The sequence below is a fragment of the Scyliorhinus canicula genome, chromosome 1, assembly GCF_902713615.1.
Source record: "Scyliorhinus canicula chromosome 1, sScyCan1.1, whole genome shotgun sequence".
NCBI classification, from domain to species: Eukaryota; Metazoa; Chordata; class Chondrichthyes; order Carcharhiniformes; family Scyliorhinidae; genus Scyliorhinus; species Scyliorhinus canicula.
The window spans coordinates 267,818,410-267,837,366 of NC_052146.1; the positions used below are offsets into that span (position 1 = coordinate 267,818,410).

Sequence of the window (18,957 nt, forward strand, 5' to 3'; positions counted from 1 at the left end):
GAGTTGGTGTTAAGTCAGTGATGCACCCTGACTAATGTCACAGTCTATCTACTTTGCAGTGCACACTTTTCTGAAATGGTGTTAGGTGCGGGCCACGCCAAAAGTGTGAATGCGGGGTGAGGCGCCATCTTAAGAAAAAATGGCAACTTTAGTGCTGAAACTACAGATGACATGAGCTGAAATTTGTAACTATTCAATGTTCCCCTGCCTGATGTTCCATCCTCCACCCTCTGTCAACTTCAGCTCATTCAAATCGCAGCTGCCCAGTTCCAATCCCGCTCCAAGTCCTGCTTTGCCCAATTACAATGTTCTTGCTAATGTAGTGTGGCTCCCAGTCTGTACAATGGCTAAAATTTTAAATCCTCCTCTTCACGTTTAAATCCCTCCATTCCTTCACCCAGCCTGTTTAACATCCTCACAGCCCAGTAACACTAGCCTGAATTCTCTGTTCCTCGAATTCTGACCTTTATCCCACTTCCTTCAGTTGCCTCAGCTCCCTCTGGATTCTGTCCCAAACTTTTTCACCTCCTCACTTTGCCCTTCTTTAAGGCCTAAACCCATCCTCTTTCACTAAGCTTTCGGGATATTTATCACATCAAGGCAGAAGAATGCGTGCGTGCATAATCGGTAACAGATAACCCCAGAGCATGTACCACAATATAAGCTATCTGAGGAGTGCGGATTATGGCACATTCACAAGGGCAACGTTCACTGGTATATAAGTGACAACATAAAATAAGGGGTAAAATTCTTAAAGGAGTGAAGGAGCAGAGGGACCTGGGTGTATAGGTGCATGGATCATTGAAGGTGGCAGAACAGGTGGAGAGAGCAGTTAGTAAAGTAGATAGCATTCTGGCCTTTAGTTGATTTGATTTGATTGATTTGAAATACAATGAAAAGTATTTTTCTGCGGTCAAAGGAACGTACACAGTCCGTACATTGAAGACAAAAAAAAGAATAATCGTCAGAGTACATTGACAAATGGTACATCGCTAAACAGTGATTTGTTACAGTGCGGAACAGGGGCTAAACAAAGCAAATACATGAGCAAGAGCAGCATATTGCATCATGAATAGAGTTCTTCAAGGGAACAGATCAGTCCAAGGGGGAGTCGTTGAGTAGTCTTCTATGGGGAAGAAGCTGTTCCTATGTCTGGATGCGCGGGTCTTCAGACTTCTGTACCTTCTGCCTGATGGAAGGTTCTGGAAGAAGGGCAAAGCCCGGGTGGGAGGGGTCTCTGGTAATGATGTCTAGACAGAATCAACGTGATGGCAAGCTTGTGTGATGGGCAGCATGGTAGCACAAGTGGATAGCACTGTGGCTTCACAGCGCCAGGGTCCCAGGTTCGATTCCCCGCTGGGTCACTGCCTGTGCGGAGTCTGCACGTTCTCCCCGTGTCTGCGTGGGTTTACTCCGGGTCCTCCGGTTTCCTCACAGTCCAAAGATGTGCGGTTAGGTGGATTGGCCATGATATATTACAAGTCCTGTACAAGTCCCGATAAAACTCGAACAATTTATTAATCTGATCCGGAGCCACCATCAACTCTGCCCCCTTATCCCGCACCCGAACTACCTCCCTCGCCATGGCTTCCCCTCAGAATCTGACCTGCCAACATACACCCTGCCTTCTCCCCATATTCATAGACAGCTCCCCTCGCCCTTCTCAACTGATGTTCCTCCCTCTCCTCCCTATCCACCTTAGCCTTAAACGTGATCCTCTACCCCTTCAACACTGCCTTCAGAGCCTCCCAGACCACTGACTGCGAGACCTCCCCAGTGCAATAAATCCCACATACGCCTCGATCACCTTCCCTATCTTGTTACAGAAGCTCCGGTCCGCTAATAATCTCACATCCATTCTCTCTCCCCGCCTCTGGGCTTCCCCCCTTCTCCAAAACCACATCCATCCATTGTGGAACGTGATCCAAAATCACAATTGCCGAGTATTCCGACCTCCTGACACCAGCCAATTGCGCCTTTCCCACAATAAACAAGTCAATCCTCGCGTACACCTTGTGCAGAAAAACTCTTGATCCCTTGGATGTAAAAACCTTCACTGGTCCGCTCCCCCAATTTCCCTCATGAGCCCAGCCAACGTCAGTAAGCGCGGCTGGGACCTGTCCACCTTCGGTTCCAACACTCTGTTCCAGTCCCCCCCCTATTGTCAGCTCATGGGTATCCAAATCCGGGAAAGCTACCAGAGCCCTCTTCGCAAACCCTGCATCTTCTCAGTTGGGCCCATATACGCTTGCCAGAGGCAACAACCTCCCCTTTAGCACCCCTGTCACTATCACGTACCTGCCCCCCCCAGTGCCCATCCCACCCCTCCCTTCCCCCTCCTCAGTAACCCAGACCCACATACCCCAACCACCCCCCAGCTCCCTCATATTAAAGAACAATACAAAACTGTGCCCACAGATAAAAAGAATAAAACCACAACCCAAGACACATGGGTACAAATATAAACAACCCCCACCCGCCCCTCCGCCACCCCTGTTTAGGAGACAGAAAAACAAAGCCCCAATCAAATGGAAAACCCTCCATAAGGAAAAACACAATCCCTATCCCCACAAATCAACTCCAAGTCTCAACTCTCATCTCAGTCCCAGTCCTTCAACCTTCATGAATGCCTGTACCACCTCCACCATCCAGAAATAAAAACCACCTCCACCATCCAGAAATAAAAACCACCTCCACCATCCAGAAATAAAAACCACCTCCACCATCCAGAAATAAAAATCCCTTGAGATGTCCGCCACTCTCAACTTCGCAGGGTAGATCACTCCGAATCTCACTCCGCTACTAAACAATGCCGCCTTCACCCGTTCAAAGGCCGCCTGCCTTCTCGCCAGCTCCCATGTCAGATCTTGGTATATTCATATGCCAACACCTTCCCACTTCACCTCTCGTCTCTGCTCCGTGCAGTTCTAGACATTCTCCTTCACGTGGAACTTATGAAAGTTATGACCATCCTTGATGGCTCATTTGCTTTAGGCTTCTGCCTGAGCAACCGATGTGCCCTGTCCAACAGGTAGCAGGAACTTTCCTCCCCCTCCCCATCAACTCTATCAACATCTTTGCAAAGTACTCAGTCGGCCTTGGGCCCTCATCCCCGTCAGGCAGGCCCACTATTCACAGATTTTGTGTCCTTGACCTATTCTCAGGTCCATCACCTTTGCTCTGAGCCCTCTATTAGCCTCCAACACCGTCTACAGCTCCTCGCCCATCGAGGTGAACCGGTTGCTATGTTGCAACAATGCCTCCTCCACTCCCTTCAACTTCTCTCCTTGCTCCCGCATCTTGACTGACATCTTCATCACTGCTGCCTTCACTGGGGCAATCGCCTCCTCCACCCACTCTTTCATCACAGCCGTCATCTCCCTCCGCAGCACCTCCACATGCTTGCCGAACAGCTTCTCGAACTCCCCCAACATCACCTCGGTCAGAGGAGTGGCCCCACCCAATGACCCAGCCCCACCATCTTTCATCCTGCAGGACTCACAGCAGTGGACTTTCACTCACCCCCCCTTCTTTCCAGCACCCTTCTTCTGGGTCTTCGGCATTTTACACCTTCCTTATAACTTCCCCCCCACACCAACTCATTCACAAACTACCCCTGAAACCAGGCATAAAAGTCCAAAAATCAGAGACTCCGGCAGGAGCCACCTAACGTGTGACCTCCACATATTAATCGCCTCCGGAAGCCAAAACCTATGCTGCATTTCTACAAGACACTAGTGAGGTCTCAGCTGGAATATTGGGCTGGATTGTCCGTTCCCCCATCAATGTGTTTCTCGGCAGCGCGCTGTTCACTGGCAGCGGGTTCCACTGTTCCCGCAGCTTGTCAATGGAATTTTTAATTGAAGACATCCCACACCATCGGGAAATCCGCAGATGGGGTTGTGCTGCCGGAGGGAACAGAGAATCCCAAAAGCTGGAGAATTTCAGCCATTGTGTACAGTTCTGGCCGCCACACTGTCGGAAGGATGTGACTGCATTGGAGATAGTGCAGGGATGAGAAATGTCCGTTATGAGGATAGATTGGAGAGGTTGGACTGTTCTCCTTGGCGAGAAGAAGATCAAGAGGAAATTTGATAGAGAGGTTCAAAATCATGAGGAGGCTGGATAGAGGAGAGAGGGACAAACTGTTCTCACTTGTAAAAAGATCAGGAAAGAAAGGGCAGAGATTTATAATAATTTGCAGAAGAAGCAAATGTGATGTGAGAAAAACTTTCTCGCACAACAAGTGGTTTGAGACTGGAATGCACGGCCTGGAAGTGTGGTGGAGGTTCAATGAGGCATTCAAGAGGGCAATAGATGATTACTTGAATAGAAACCCTACGCAGAGGCATGGGGAAAAGACAGGGGAATGGCACTAAGCCATGATGTTCAACTTGGAGAGCCGGTGCAGAGACGATGGGCTAAATGGCCTCCTTCTGCACCTTAACAATGCTGTAATTCTGTGAATCTTGAGATTAGATTGCAGCTTTGAAATCATTCCTGGTATCAGATATTACTCATAGCAATGTTGCAACTTTATATGCTGGAGCTTTCTTTTGTTTTTCTTTGCTAGGGGCTGCCAGGGATGTCTAATGTTTCAGATCTCAGCTGCTGCCATTGCGTGGTGCTGATATACAATAGTGTTTGCAATAAACTATCAAAATGTGTTATCAGAGCCTGAGGAATAGGTAATCCACAGTCTAAACAAATGAAAAATGCAGAAATAAAAGAGAAGAACAAAGTCTAAACAAAACAGGAAAGGAAATCAAGTGGAAAGACAGGGCACACAAATCTAGATCTCCCTGGATGATAAAAGAGATAGAGATGAAGATGAATTTTAAAAAGTGTGCCTATGACCGATGTCAGGCGGCTAACACAACTGAGAACCAGGTCGAATATAAGCGGTTCAGAGGGGAATTCAAAAGTAAATTTGATTAGCAAGGTATGAGAAGATTAGCAAGGTATGAGAAGAGACTGTCAGCGAACCGAAAAGGAAATCCAGAAGTTTTCAACAGGCATATAAATAGCAAAAGTACAGTAAGGAGAGGAGTGGGGTCGATTGGGGACCAACAAGCAATTTAAACCTGTGCATGGCTGAGGTATAAACCGAACACTCAGCATTTGTCTTGACCAAGGAAGAAAATGCTGCACAGGTGATGGCGAATGAGGAAAAGTTTCAGTCATTTGATGGGTTTAAACTCGAATAAGGAGGAAGTATTGGACAGGCTGTCTGCACTTAAAGGTCGAGGAGACGCCAGGACCGGATGTGTTGCATCCAAAGACGCTAAGGGCGAGTGAAAATTGCAGAGGCACTGGACATACTTTTTAAATCTTCCTTGGACTCAGGGGTGGTGTCAGAAGACCAGAGAATTGCAAATGTTGTACCCTTGTTCAGAAAAATGGATTAAAGAAAAGCCCGGAAACTACAGACTGCTCAGTTTAATCAGAGTTGCGGGGAAGCTTTTAGAAACGATAATTCGGGACAAAATTAATATTTGTTTGGAAAAATGAGGGTGAATTAAGGAAAGCCAGCTTGGAGGTTAGTGAGAATAAAGTTGGGACTTTTTAAATATGTTTGACTCAGTTTGACATCAAATTGGGTACATATCAGCTCAGCTGGGGATGAGATTAGTACTCTCTAAGTGAGTTTGGTGGTGAATTCACACCCACACAGTGATACAATCACATGCATTCCTTTCACTGGAATTAAAGATAATGGCCCAGATTTCCCCCCCAAAACAATTCAAGGAAATCACACCCATTTACGCCTCTCTTTACCTCCTGCTTAGGAGTCTGAAGATCAATACTCATGTGAAAGGTTCCGGGCAACTCTCTTTCAACTGTCCTGATTTGCATTCAGCACTGTCGCTTTTCTTCAATGGGTAACGAGGTCCCTTTGCGAAATGAAGAAATGTGACTCATTTCTAAAGCCACCAACTCAGATGAGAAGTTTACAACAAAACAAAAGTATTCGGACCGGCACAGAGCCTCAAAGCTTGTGCAGAGAGGAGAGCGTGTGGATTGATCAACTGGCTTATCTGCAACTTGTCAATTTTTTGCAGAAAGCCTGAGTGGGCATATTTTCAACTACTGTTTATTTAAGTTTATTCATCCACGAGATGAGGACATTGCTGGCTAGGGCAGAATGTGTTGTCTATCCTTAACAGCCCTCGCCAAGATGGCGGTGAGACACTTTCTTGGACCACTGCCGTCTATCGTAGCTTTTCTCACACAATTTACTGTCTTTTTAGGCCATTCCAAAGGATATTTAAGAGTCAGTCATATTGCTCACTTGTCCCAGCGGCGTCAGTGAGAGCAGATGCTGAAGGTAAGGTGCTAATGGAGCCTGGACTTAAAGTCAAGTCCAGGGTCTTGCCAGGGTTAGACTGGCAGATCTCAGCAAGGTCAATGTGCAGAAGAGGAAACTGGGGGGAGGTCTGGGGGGAGATATAATTATCTGGAGGGAGGGGCTCCAATGGGTAGATGATGCATGAAAAGGAGGCACCCAACTCACGCCCAGCCATCTGTCTACCAGGTGCAAACATGACATTAGGCGTTGGCCTCCCCTACTACATGTAAAATTCCAGCAGTGGTGGGAGCAGGCCCTTAAGTGGCTATTAAGGACAACAGGCCCACAGATGAACAGGCCCATCTGAACCCGTTAGTAAGAAAAATATTGGACATGGTTTAAAAAGGCTGTTGCGTCCATCAGTCAGCAATTATCCAGTCTGGGAGTGACGAGTCGATTCATGTTCTGACTGGCCCAGGAGCCTGGTGCACTCCGAGAATGGACATGTCAGTCAATCGGTGGTAAAAGCGTGGGGTGGGGCAGTCGAAGGCAGAAGGCCATGTGTTGACATTTGATGGAATAGGTCCAACCAAATTGGCAACCCTAAAATGGGTGTCCTGAAGCTGGTGTTTGTGCAGGTAAAGCACCATAGAGTCATAGAATTTACAGTGCGGAAGGAGGCCATTCGGCCCATCGTGTCTGCACTGGCCCTTGGAAAGAGCACCCTACCTAAAACCACACCTCTACCCTATCCCCATAACCCAGTAACCCTCCATAACCCAACCTTTGTAGACACTAAGGGCAATTTAGCATGGCCAATCCACCTAACCTGCACATCTTTGGACTGTGGGAGGAAATTGGAGCACCCGGAGGAAACCCACGCGCACACGGGCAGAACGTGCAGACTCTGCACAGACAGTGACCCAAGCTGGGAAATCGAAGCTGGGATCCTGGAGCTGTGAATCAACTGTGCTAACCACTGTGCTACCATGCTGCCCATGCTGCTGTTGGTGGTGAGGTGGTGAAAATTGTGGATCTAGAGGTGTTGGCACTTGAGGCTCTGAAAGGGCCAGGGTGGTCATCAATGCACCAATGACACTTTCCTCAGCACCGCCCCTCGAGATGTGAAACATGGATGAGCCTGTTTGGGTGTGCATTCCTTGGCCTTGAAAAAAATGGCACGCATTCCAACACAAAAAAAGAACATAAATCTGCCATCATTTATGCTTTACGTTCTATCTGTTTCCTCCTTACTTCCAACCTCAATGTTTTCCAAAGCTTCTCCTGTCTGAACCCTTAGGGCTGGCTGTTCTTCGAGGTGGTCTGACTCCGCAGACCTGTCTCTGTGAAGATGGCCTCTGCCTGCCATATCTTTGCTCACTTGGTTGGGTTGGAGTCAGGCTCACTGCCTCAGGCCTGAAGTGGCAACAGAGGCTGGCATTTGGCAAGGTCGGGAAGCTAGATTGCCTGCCCCCAATCACTGGGACAACAGCCCAATTTTAATGATGAGTCTCAGGCCCACAAATCCTCATTCTCACCCCATTACACACCCAAGATTCCCCACGATCCCTTATACAGTATCAGCCTGCCCTCTCCATGCAACCACATACGCATCAAGTCTATTCAATGCCCCTCATATTCCCATGCCTCCCCATGAATCCTCGACAGCTATTCGAAGAGTATACACTGTGGACAGACCACCAGAGCCATCGATATTTAAAAAAAATTCAATTTCTAACAATCTAATAGTGCTGTCATTGAAACACATCTCCTTCATTAAAATGTAAATCCGTTCAAGGGGTCACTTGTTGTAAAAGCAAAAAAATATTTACTTCATTAACCACGTTAAAGACAGGTGATGCTTTAATGACCTCTTAAACCTGTCCATCAAAATTTGAACACTGACCCCTGCTGAGATAAGTGGTTCTGGAACTTTTGAAACCCAGCCAAGCATTGCAGTCAAGCTGTGCTCAGCTGTAATAACAAGAAATTGCAGCACACAAACAATGAAGTCTTTTGAAATTGCAAAAAACAGATGCCTATAGTTTTTCCGAAGCTATGCCAAATCTCCTTTTAATCAATGCACTCCAGCAGCAGATGTGTGTTTTTTTTACTCTAAGTGACAGCTGCAGACAGTTTTTTTTGTTTCAAATCTTAAAATTCAAATCACCACAGATCATGACCTTCGGGCTGGTCTTTTGCCATTGAGGCAGGAATCACAAGTTGGGAATGCTTCCAATTTGGCAGGCCCATATCCATAGAAATGACCCATGCACGCACAATTTTCACTCTTAGAGGCAGGGGTGTGAACAAGTCAGGCTCATCACTTCTGGAGACAGTGGCATCCACAGTGTATGTGGGAGCACGGATGAGCTGCTTGGAAAGCCTGTCTCCGTTCTCTGAGACTTTGGCCCAGTTCTGTAAAAGGCTGTTAGGCCCTCTAGCTTTTTTATTTTGGATCCCCACTTGGGACAGGGGTTCCGCCATTATTCTCCGCTCCTCTGAAGTGCTGTGATCCATTTCTGATTTTTCGGGACAATCTCCTGATAGATGAACCTGCAGAAGTCAGTCAGTTCAGGAGACATCGGAGGGGGCAGTGGAGAGAAGTTACACAGAAACCACACACTCTTTTTACAGCACTAGCTGCAGTATTCTGGTAAATAAAGAGTTTAAATGTCCCAAAGCCTCTTTGAAATACAGAGCAAGTGGATAAGGGTATATTCTGGATGAGGGGTTAGGGTGGGTGTGGGGACAGGATGGGTAAGGGTGGTTAGGCGGGTAACGCAGTTCGGTAATAAGGGGGTAGGGTAAGGGTGGTGAGGTCAGTTGGGTCGGGGGAGTCAGATGGTCAGGAGTGTCAGAGACTGAGGGGGGAATTGGGAACCTGGGGGATGGGGGCAGTGTGATTGTTTAGGGTGGGGGATCAGTTCTGTCAGTATCCAGGTGTTAGGCTAGGTTTTAATCTAACATTCGTAACTGTTCAAATTCTCCATCTCGAACCTAGCATCACAGGCCTTTTCAAAGGGTCCTGCAGAGCAGGGGATTCCCCATCGAAAGTTCAAACTTCCTGGGCAATTCGCACAGAGTCTGGCATTGGGACATCCAAGGGTCCCATAGCCATCTTGGGGCTTGTGTCCAGTGTTTAGCTATCTGGAGACTGGGATACCTGGGCCATTTAATACAAAAAGGTTGGCGGCATAGTGGCGCAGTAGTTAGCACTGCTGCCTCACGGTGCCAAAATCAATCCCAGCCTTGGGTCACTGTCCATATGGAGTTTGCACATTCACCCCGTCTCTGCGTGGGTCTCACTCCACATCACAAAGATATGCAGGGTAGGTTGATTGGCCACACTAAATTGCCCCTTAATTGGAAAAAGAGAATTGGGTACTTTAAATAAAAATTAAAAATAAAAATAAAAACAAACTGAAATAATGGAATACTGAAGTCTTAACATTCCCCTCCCAGCCCTGCTTCCCCATGGAACCACAAGAAAATGGAATACCAAAAGTATAAAATCACACACTGAAAAATAGTTGGTTTCAAAATGGCAGAAAGACAGTTTCTAAGAGGATATTCACGCCTTTTTTGCCACATCATCCCTTCCCCATTTTCAATAAAATAAACCATATAATCTTGTAGCAATGTATTACCTTACTTTAATAAGAGCACGGGGAGTTCACACCATGTGAAAATAAGAACAATGTTTTATTAACAAATGAGGTATATACACTTCCCTTTACGCCCCTATTGGATTCCAGTCGGTGCCTTACTGGCCGCCCTTATATACACTGGACAACTGAACTGACATGTCCCTAGCCAGGAGCTCATACTCCGCAAGGAAATGAAATGAAAATTGCTTATTGTCTCAAGTAGGCTTCAAATTAAGTTACTGTGAAAAGCCCCCAGTCGCCACATTCCGGCGCCTGTTCGGGTAGGCTGTTTGGGAATTGAACCGTGTTGCTGGCCTGCCTTGGTCTGCTTTAAAAGCCAGTGATTTAGCCCAGTGTGCTAAACCAGCCCCTGGCCCCAACCAGCTACGGGAACATGGGGTAGACAAGCATTCCCACTCGTAGGTCCCATGCGGGATATTACACCTACCTCAGCCTCTTTTATATTAGGATGTTAAGATTACACTGAGGTTATCGGTGCAGCAAACCTTGTCACATTATGAACCCAGTAAGAAGTCTTACAACACCAGGTTAAAGTCCAACAGGTTTGTTTCAAACACTAGCTTTCGGAGCACTGCTCCGAAAGCTAGTGTTTGAAACAAACCTGTTGGACTTTAACCTGGTATTGAAAGACTTCTTACTGTGCTCACCCCAGTCCAACGCCGGCATCTCCACATCATGACATTATGAGCCAACCATGTTCTAGGCTGCAGGGGAAGTTGTTGAACAAAAGAACAACCATTTATACTAAGATAGCACCTTGAACATCATAAAACATTTCAAAGTGCTTTGCAAGAGCAATTATCAAACAGCATCTGACAGGTGGAAATGATGGTCTTCCACAAACAGAGAAACAGGACCACCCCGATAGACCCACTTGTTTCAGTCTATTTTTGCCCTCACTGAGCTGATTCCTTCCCAACTTGACTTTTGTCTTTTTCTCTCCAGTCTCCTCACATATACATCCATCATACTTCAGCTGTCTGCTCCCAGCACCCACTCCACCCCCCAACCCCCCCCCAACCCCCCAATTCTCTTTAAAAGTTCCCAGTTTCCTGGACCTTACTATCTCCTTTTCTCCCATGGGTGTCCAATTCTTTTACAAGTACTCTAACTCCAGCAGGACAGTTTGAGGACTCTTCACCTCTTCCTTGAATGGAGGCTCAACAAGTGCCTTTCCCCCACCATCCTCCTCTTCTTGGTTGAACCTGTCCTCGCATTGAACACCTTCCCCTTTAAGCTATGGACGCTGCCACGGGGCAAGGAGTTTATGCAGTGCACACTCCGCTCATTGATACTTGAAAATGCATATCTCTTCTATATAAATTAGGGCTCTCCACTGTTTCAGGCAGGGTGACTAGCCATCCTTTTATAGGCTCACAGGCCTCAGATTGCTGATCATCAATGCTGCCTGGGTGCACGCCATTTTCCAACAGGAACATGGAAATCAGCAGATGAAATTCACCCCCATTGTTATGAAGGAGAATTTGGGCCATTCTGTTTACTGTAGTTTAGGAGATTAAGGGGTTAGCCGAAAGGGGTTCCAACTTTAAACTGACCAAGATTAGATTTGTCAGCTTGGATACACACGATGGGCTGGATGGTCATCCTCTGTGATGTAAATCACTCTGATGCTGAAGATTTATAATACGATAGACAATAACAGGCTGTGTCCCCTGATTGGTGAGCCAGTGACACAAATTTAAAATAGTCAGAGAAGGAATTAAAGGGAGCATGTTAAAAAGGAAATCCTTACGCCGGTTAGAACATAAAATTCTCTGCCAGAAATCAGGGAAACAGAGTCCATAAATTATTTCAAAAGGCAATTATGGAGTTTTTTGATGAGGAGAATATTAAAGTTTGTTGGCAGTGAGTGGAAGAGTGAAAATAGATTAAATGGCTAACGAGGAGTAAAGGCATTGACTTGATAGGCCAAAGTGGCTTGTTTCTCTGCTGCAATACAGTATGATAACATGGTGCGTACTTTAAGGTGTGTCAGCATTCTAGGAGAGAAACAAAATACACATTAAAGAAGGGTATTGTAGGTGACAACAATAGGTTCCTTCCAGGTACAGTTGGATGACTTGATGGGGGGACTATAATGGCTTTTTATGCGGGATTGCATGAGCTAACATAGCTTGAATGGCCTCCCACAAAACCGTGACTTTGTAACTTAACATCAAAGGCTTGGGTGACTTCAGATCTCGGGATGACTGTGTAGAGTGTTGTAGAAAGAGCTGAGGTTAGGATGGAATACATAATCAACTTCTTTCCTGGCACAAGGTTAATAGTTGGCTCAAATGAATGACATCATTGTGTCAGTAGAATCAAAACAAAATACACACATTGTTTCCACCTTGAACACGGAGTGAGCCTGACTTCAGCTCGCTAGAGTCATACGCTGCTTTCCTTCACGGACTGGAAAACACTTCCTCCTCAGCATCTTAGTCAGAAAAAGAACATCAAAAAGTTCAGCAATATTTCTGTTTCAAAGTTCAACATATATTGATATTTATTACTTCCAGTCAGCTGCAGCTTTCTTACTCAAAATGCGAGAAATGAGAGAATGAAGGCTCATACTGAGATATAAAATGTAAAGGCGAGGGGCCCTGCAGTGAACGTCACAGATCAATTAGGGTTTACAGTGTATTTTTCTCCAGCTCATTATTGCCCACTTTCTTTTCCTCCTCCTCCTCCTCGATATCATATTCCATTCACCTTGAAGGAGTTCAGTGGTTTGGTGGAGCTCCCAGCGCTGTGCAGCCTGTTTGTGCTTCTAATTGATGCTGCAATATAACCAACAACAGACACACAGCTACATGTGTGATCTCGCTTAGGTTGTTGAAAATTGCCAATTACAGCTCTCACCACTTCGCCAATAGGCAGGGTAAACAAAAAAGAAGGAAACATTTTCATTTAAATAGCACATTTCCCAGCCTCAGGTCATTCCAGAGCATTTTCCCACCTCTTCAGTACTTTTAGAAGTGTCATTACTGATGTTATGTTGGGAAATTGTCAGATATTTGACCTTAATGATGTCCACAAAACAGCAACGTGTTAATAACAAGATAATCAGTTTTAGGGATGTCGATTGAGGCATATGTATACGTGGACCAGTATACAGGAGACCTCTCTGCTCTTCTTCAAATAGTGTTGTGAGATCTTTGACATCTGCCAGAGAGGGCAGTCAAAGCTTTGGTTTAACAAAGCATCCACGATAATGAAAGTTTCAACATTGCAGCCCTTCCTCTGAGTTAGAACTAGAAGTTAGAATTGAGATGAGGAGGAGCTACTTCTCGCAGCGGGTGGTGAATTTGTGGACCTCGCTACCGCATAGTACGTGATGTGTTGGCTAGTGTAGGCTTGAGAGATGAACAGACACTTCCAACACTGATGAAGGTTCAACTCAATTTTATTAACTAACACACGAGGACTGTGGGTCTAAATAATGCTTACTTGAACTAGAGACCTAAGCCTTGTCCGAACCAGTTGATTCTCTCAGCACATGGTGTGAGTCTGTGCTGTGCTGAATGAGTTCCTGTTACACTCAGAGGCAGCACCCAGAATGAGCGGGAACCGTGGTGCCCTCTGCCTTTATAGTGTGTGTATTCTAACTGGTGATTGGCTGTGGTGTTTGTACATGTTGATTGGTCCCTGTGTGTGTCCATCAGTGTGTGTCTGCACCATAATATATGGTATATATTATGACAGTACGGTGGAACAGAAATCATTAAAATGTTTCAAGAAGGAGATAGATATATTTCTGATATAAAAACGGGCTAAAGGAATATGGGGAACAGGTGGGGAGGTGGATTTGAGACGAGGAAGAGATCAGCCATGATCTGATTGAATTTCGACCATCCGTGCAAGGGACTCCAAAGCTCCATAAGACTGACTGACTGTACTGTCTGTTGCTTTTGTGGCCATTTTTCCCCTTAGAAAATGTTTGCTGTCGCTTCCAGCTACAGTGCACATCCCTTTTAATAGTGCAGATGGTTTGTAATTGGCCTCAGCAATGCATTCGTTTCTCCATCCATTCCCACAATAGGTGTGCAGCCAATAAAGAGCATATAGAGCTGGTCGTATGTCTGCATTATGATAATGTCCTGAATGTGGGCAACCGAGGTATTATTGGTACCACTGCCCGACTTTGATTGAGTGGTCATGCCTCCGTTCCAGAGTCTTGAGCACATCCACGCATCTAACATTGCAAGACAGGGCTGAGGGAACATAGGAACATAGGAATTAGGAGCAGCAGTAGGCTTGAATGGAAGAATAGAGAGGTTAGGAATGCGTGATATTTAAGGCGGAAATTTCAGAGCCTTGGGCCTTAGCAGGTCAAAGGGGATGTCTGAGGCGATGGAGTGATTTGAAAACACAGACGGGAATTTTAAAATGAGAACTTATGGTGAGCTTGGACTTGCAAGTAAATAGGTTGGGCTAAATATTGCACAATGAGATATGTAGGGACTTGACTTTTAGCTGTTGAATTTCAAAGATAAGTTTTGAAGTGACAATGAAAGTTCACAGCTTTAAAAAGTTTCATAAGTAACCAGGGTAAGGTATATAACATTTTATCAACCTGAAAATGGGGGTAATAGAAAACATGAAACATTTTAATACTTTGGGAAAATTGAGTTCAGAGGTTTTTTGAGGACAGTGGAATCTGTGATGAAAGGGTAAAGCGATATTTACAGAAAGATGTTTTTTTTGAGTGGGGTGGCTGTGTGTTGGAAATGTTTTGAGACCAAATCTGTGCTGGACAATGTGTGAAAGTTGTCAATATCAAGCAGCTATCCAGTCAGGCACTGTTACTTTCAGAAAGCAGACTGTTCCTGAATCTTTCTTTTGGATTTCCACATCAGAGTGGAGGTGTTTGAGGATTTGTGTGGCATACCTTAATTAAAGTGACAGCAGTTCCTTGCCTCAAGTAACATCACTGGATTTTTCTAGTTCAAATCCATGAGGGAGTTGTTGCCAAGAAGGCGGATTATTTACGTGTTCTGACCAAGCGGTTGTTTGGGGATTGTTCTGTAGGACCGTTTTGACTGTTTTAACTAATCTTATTGACTTAAGTTGTTTTTTTCTAGTCAAGAAATCTTTTCATTTTTAAAATCCTGAAGGTGTTACTGGAGTTCTATGCTTCTGAGGTCAGTAGCTCTTCCTCCTCATTTTAAGAAAAGGGTTTATGATCTGTCATAATAATGAAGGAAAAAAACTGAATTATGTCTAGAAATTTTAAATAAGACCTGTGAGTTTTTTTAAAAAGTGGACATACATGTTCAAAGATGGCTGAGCATGTAAAGTCAGTCACTGGCTGAATTGAACCATAGAACCACAGAATTTACAGTGCAGAAGGAGGCCATTCGGCCCACCGAGTCTGCACTGGATCTTGTAAAGAGCACCCTACCCAAGCTCACACTTCTACCCTAGCCCCAAAACCCAGTAACTCCACCCAATCATTTTGGACACAAAGGGCAATTTAGCATGGCCAATCAATCTGACCTGCACATCTGTGGACTGTGGGAGGAAACCGGAACACCTGGAGGAAACCCACGCAGACATGAGGAGAATGTGCAGACTCCACACAGACAGTGATCCAATCCATGAATCGAACCGGTGATCCTGGAATTGTGAAGCAACTGTGCTAACCACTGTGCTACCATGCTACCTTTTCGCTGGGAAGTAATACACTAAGAGACAATGGATCCATATTGTTTCTAGTGTTTTTGTTTTTTTTTTTTTTTATAAATTTAGATTACCCAATTATTTTTTACAATTAAGGGGCAATTTAGTGTGTCCAATCCACCTACTCTGCACATTTTTGGGTTGTGGGGGCGAAACCCACGCAGACACGGGGAGAATGTGCAAACTCCACACGGACAGTGACCCAGAGCCGGGATCGAACCTGGGACCTCGGCGCCGTGAGGCGGTTGTGCTAACCACTAGGCCACCGTGCTGCCCGTTGTTTCTAGTGTCATGAGAATGTCACTTTAAGAAATGGTTAGCTGTTCATGTTACTACAGTGATATCAGAGTGTGGGTGGAGCTGAACTCTGGTTCTGCGTTTTAGTTTCATTTTGAGAAAAAGCTTGGATGTGTCTGGGTTTTCCAGTGAGCTGCAGCTGAAATTAAACAAAGAGTTGTCCTGTTGATCTCTGCCATCCAAAGACTATCTCTGGATCATTTGGTGATTTCAGAATTATAAATGTTCTCAATAGTGAATGTGAACGTAATGTGCTCCTGTTTAAAGGTTTGTTAAGTCTTTTGAATGTTAAAAGGACAGCTTAAAGGATTACTGAGGGTTGTATTCATTGGGGGTTATCTTTGAATTAATGGTTGCTAAGATAGTCACTGTTTGTTTTAAAAAGGTTAACTTGAGTTCATAGAATAAGTATTGTTTTGTTCTAAATTTACATTTCTGCTGTACCTGTAGAGTGAGCCATGTGCTCCCCATACCACAATCTATTAAAAGTTGTGGGTCAGGTGAACTCCATGATACACTTTGGGATTCTCGAAACCCTGACCCATAACACTGGGTACTTCTAAAACATCCAGAAACTAATTGCTATCTCCGGTGGAGATAATAGGACATAGAGGTAGATGAATATCATCTCATCAAGAGAAATCATGTGTGTAATGTCCTGACAAATGATTCTTGCCTCCCAGAAATATACGAAGACTGGAATAAAAGCCAACTGAAAAGCTGCCCCAAATGTGTGTGTGTGTGTGAGCCAGTGCCAGGTTGTCAAAGAGTGTGGCACCGAAGCAAAGAGCCAGCCAGCCAGCAGCAGCACCCCTTCTGCATAAACCATTTGCAGGTACATTTCTATCTCTCTCTGATTGTTGAAGTAAGCCAAGTCAGCAAAACCCACAGCTGAAACAAATACAGGGAAGCTTCTCTACCAAACTGTAGAATATCTGAATATTAAAACTGACTATTCGCCTGCAGAAGTCAGTGCTACATGAATCTTGAATTGCAATGGCCACAGCACTCAATCATCAATCTGTGTGAATGTATACGCAAGTGCTTTTATCATATGTTATGCCTTATATAGTTAATAACCTCACTCTATCTTTAAATTAAGAAAACCTGGTTGAATTGGCTCCTTTTAAAACGTGCATGTTGGGACTGGGAAAAGGTATCCGTGAAGGGAGGGATTTTCTTTTTGTATTAATCTTGTTGCGACTAGCAGAGGGGGTTGGATAAACAAAGGGAGCCAGTTTATCCTTCCTCACCTGGGGCACAACAATTTTGAGGTATGCCAGCCAGATGGTAACAAATATAGGACCTCGCCCTGGTTAACACATTTGGGAAACTTAACCTGGGGGTGGTCGGAACTATTTGGGGGCTCGTCCGGGATAACAAATTTGGGGACCCTCAGCTGGGGGTCAGTCGTAACAGATTAGTAAGACAGGTTTCCCGCCGAGATCTGGCTTGCTCGGCAAAGAACAATTGCCGTGGTTGTAACACTCGGGAAGGGAGTGTGTGGTCAGGACTGAAGATCATGGCTTTATTCTTCCCAATATTTAATTAGAGAAAACTTCAGATCATCCAGTACTGGATGTTGGACAAGCAGTGTGAAAGCCTTATCATTTGAGAGAAAAGGATGAAAAAATAATGCGAAGAGAGGCATAAATAAAAATAATCAGAATGCAGCATGGGAGATAAAATTGAGGAGAATAACGAGTCAATAGAAGTTGAAATAAATACCAGTGAAGCTGGTGTGGAGAAAAGAGATGTTTGGAGTAGAGGAAGAAGGAAAAGGTCTAAATGTCAGAAGATAAACTTTTAAATCAACAAATTTAAAGCAAGTGTGCAGATATTTAACGTTTCAATTTGTGATGAGCATATATCAAATCTGAAAGAACTTGATCAGGTTAAATGTAAATCTGTTTATGATCATTTGAGTGAGGACTACATCATGGGATATTGCATCCATATGTTCTCTGTTGGAATCGAACTTTCTCTCCACAGTGGGGCAGAGACTGGCATGCGGAAAAAGCATGAAGCTCAGCAGCTTCTTAGTAGTAGGATTACGGGTTAGGTCGGCTGGAAGATCTAGATGACTAATTACAATGCTGGAGGAGGGGAGAGCTACGTTCACATGGATTTCAATCTTGTTAAAATATGACTTTTACTACTTCACAATGTACACATGCTTCAGAAGAATTTGTTTGCATAAATTCTTAATGGGCTCTTATGCGTGACAGAACTAATAATGAAACTGCAAGATGTGACCGATAACTGTTCACACAATATTCCTATTCGTAATCACATAATCAGTTTATGTTTGCAGTTTCAGATATCAGATTATTAAGGCTGATAAATTAAATAAAACAACTTAATTTTTATTGTTACAGGCGTGTGATTGACTAGACATCGAGTCAGATACAATGATGCTATTTGAATTTTGCTTTGGACTGTCAGACAATGGTCCATCCTGATGCCAAGGTTGGGATTAATTTAATTAACACATGATTATTAATGTGTAAATCGTCCAGCAGCTCGTGGCATGGAGGATCCACCCTGTGAATTGTGAATCACCACGAGTTATTGGATGAATTGCTCTAAACGGCTGGTGGCCTTGCATTAACAGCAGCTCACACTCAATACCCCAGCAAGCTTCAAGAAATTATTGCATTTGCACATTGATTGTCAATTAAACTCACCACAGGAAGTTAGAGCTCATCCATAACAGCTTTAGCATCTTCTTAATGGTGAGATTTATGTTTCTGCACTGTTATTCAATCCCAGGAAAGGGAACAATTACAGCGCAAAAGAATTTAAGAGGCAAACGATTGAGGGAAGCCTGACTAACTAGGCCTGTCACCACACACCCTGCTCCTATAAAGTCTGGGACGATATGAAGCCAGATATAAATAAGATACAAATGAGGGTAGTGACATATTTTTCCAGCTGCGTAGCAGTCAGTGCATCTTAGAAGGCTGACTATCACATCCTCTCTTTTCCTTTTTCCAACATATCATCAGTGTTTTC

The 18,957-nt window shown here is 44.6% G+C and overlaps 1 long non-coding RNA gene across 1 annotated transcript in view; it reads right to left on the reverse strand.

Moving 5' to 3' along the window:
- The window catches only part of LOC119974187, a 61,685-nt gene that overhangs the window by 5,681 nt on the left and 37,047 nt on the right, over window positions 1-18,957 (reverse strand). Inside the window, exon 3 of the long non-coding RNA XR_005462483.1 lies at window positions 12,303-12,400. This is a non-coding gene — a long non-coding RNA (uncharacterized LOC119974187). The remainder of the gene's footprint in view (window positions 1-12,302; window positions 12,401-18,957) is intronic.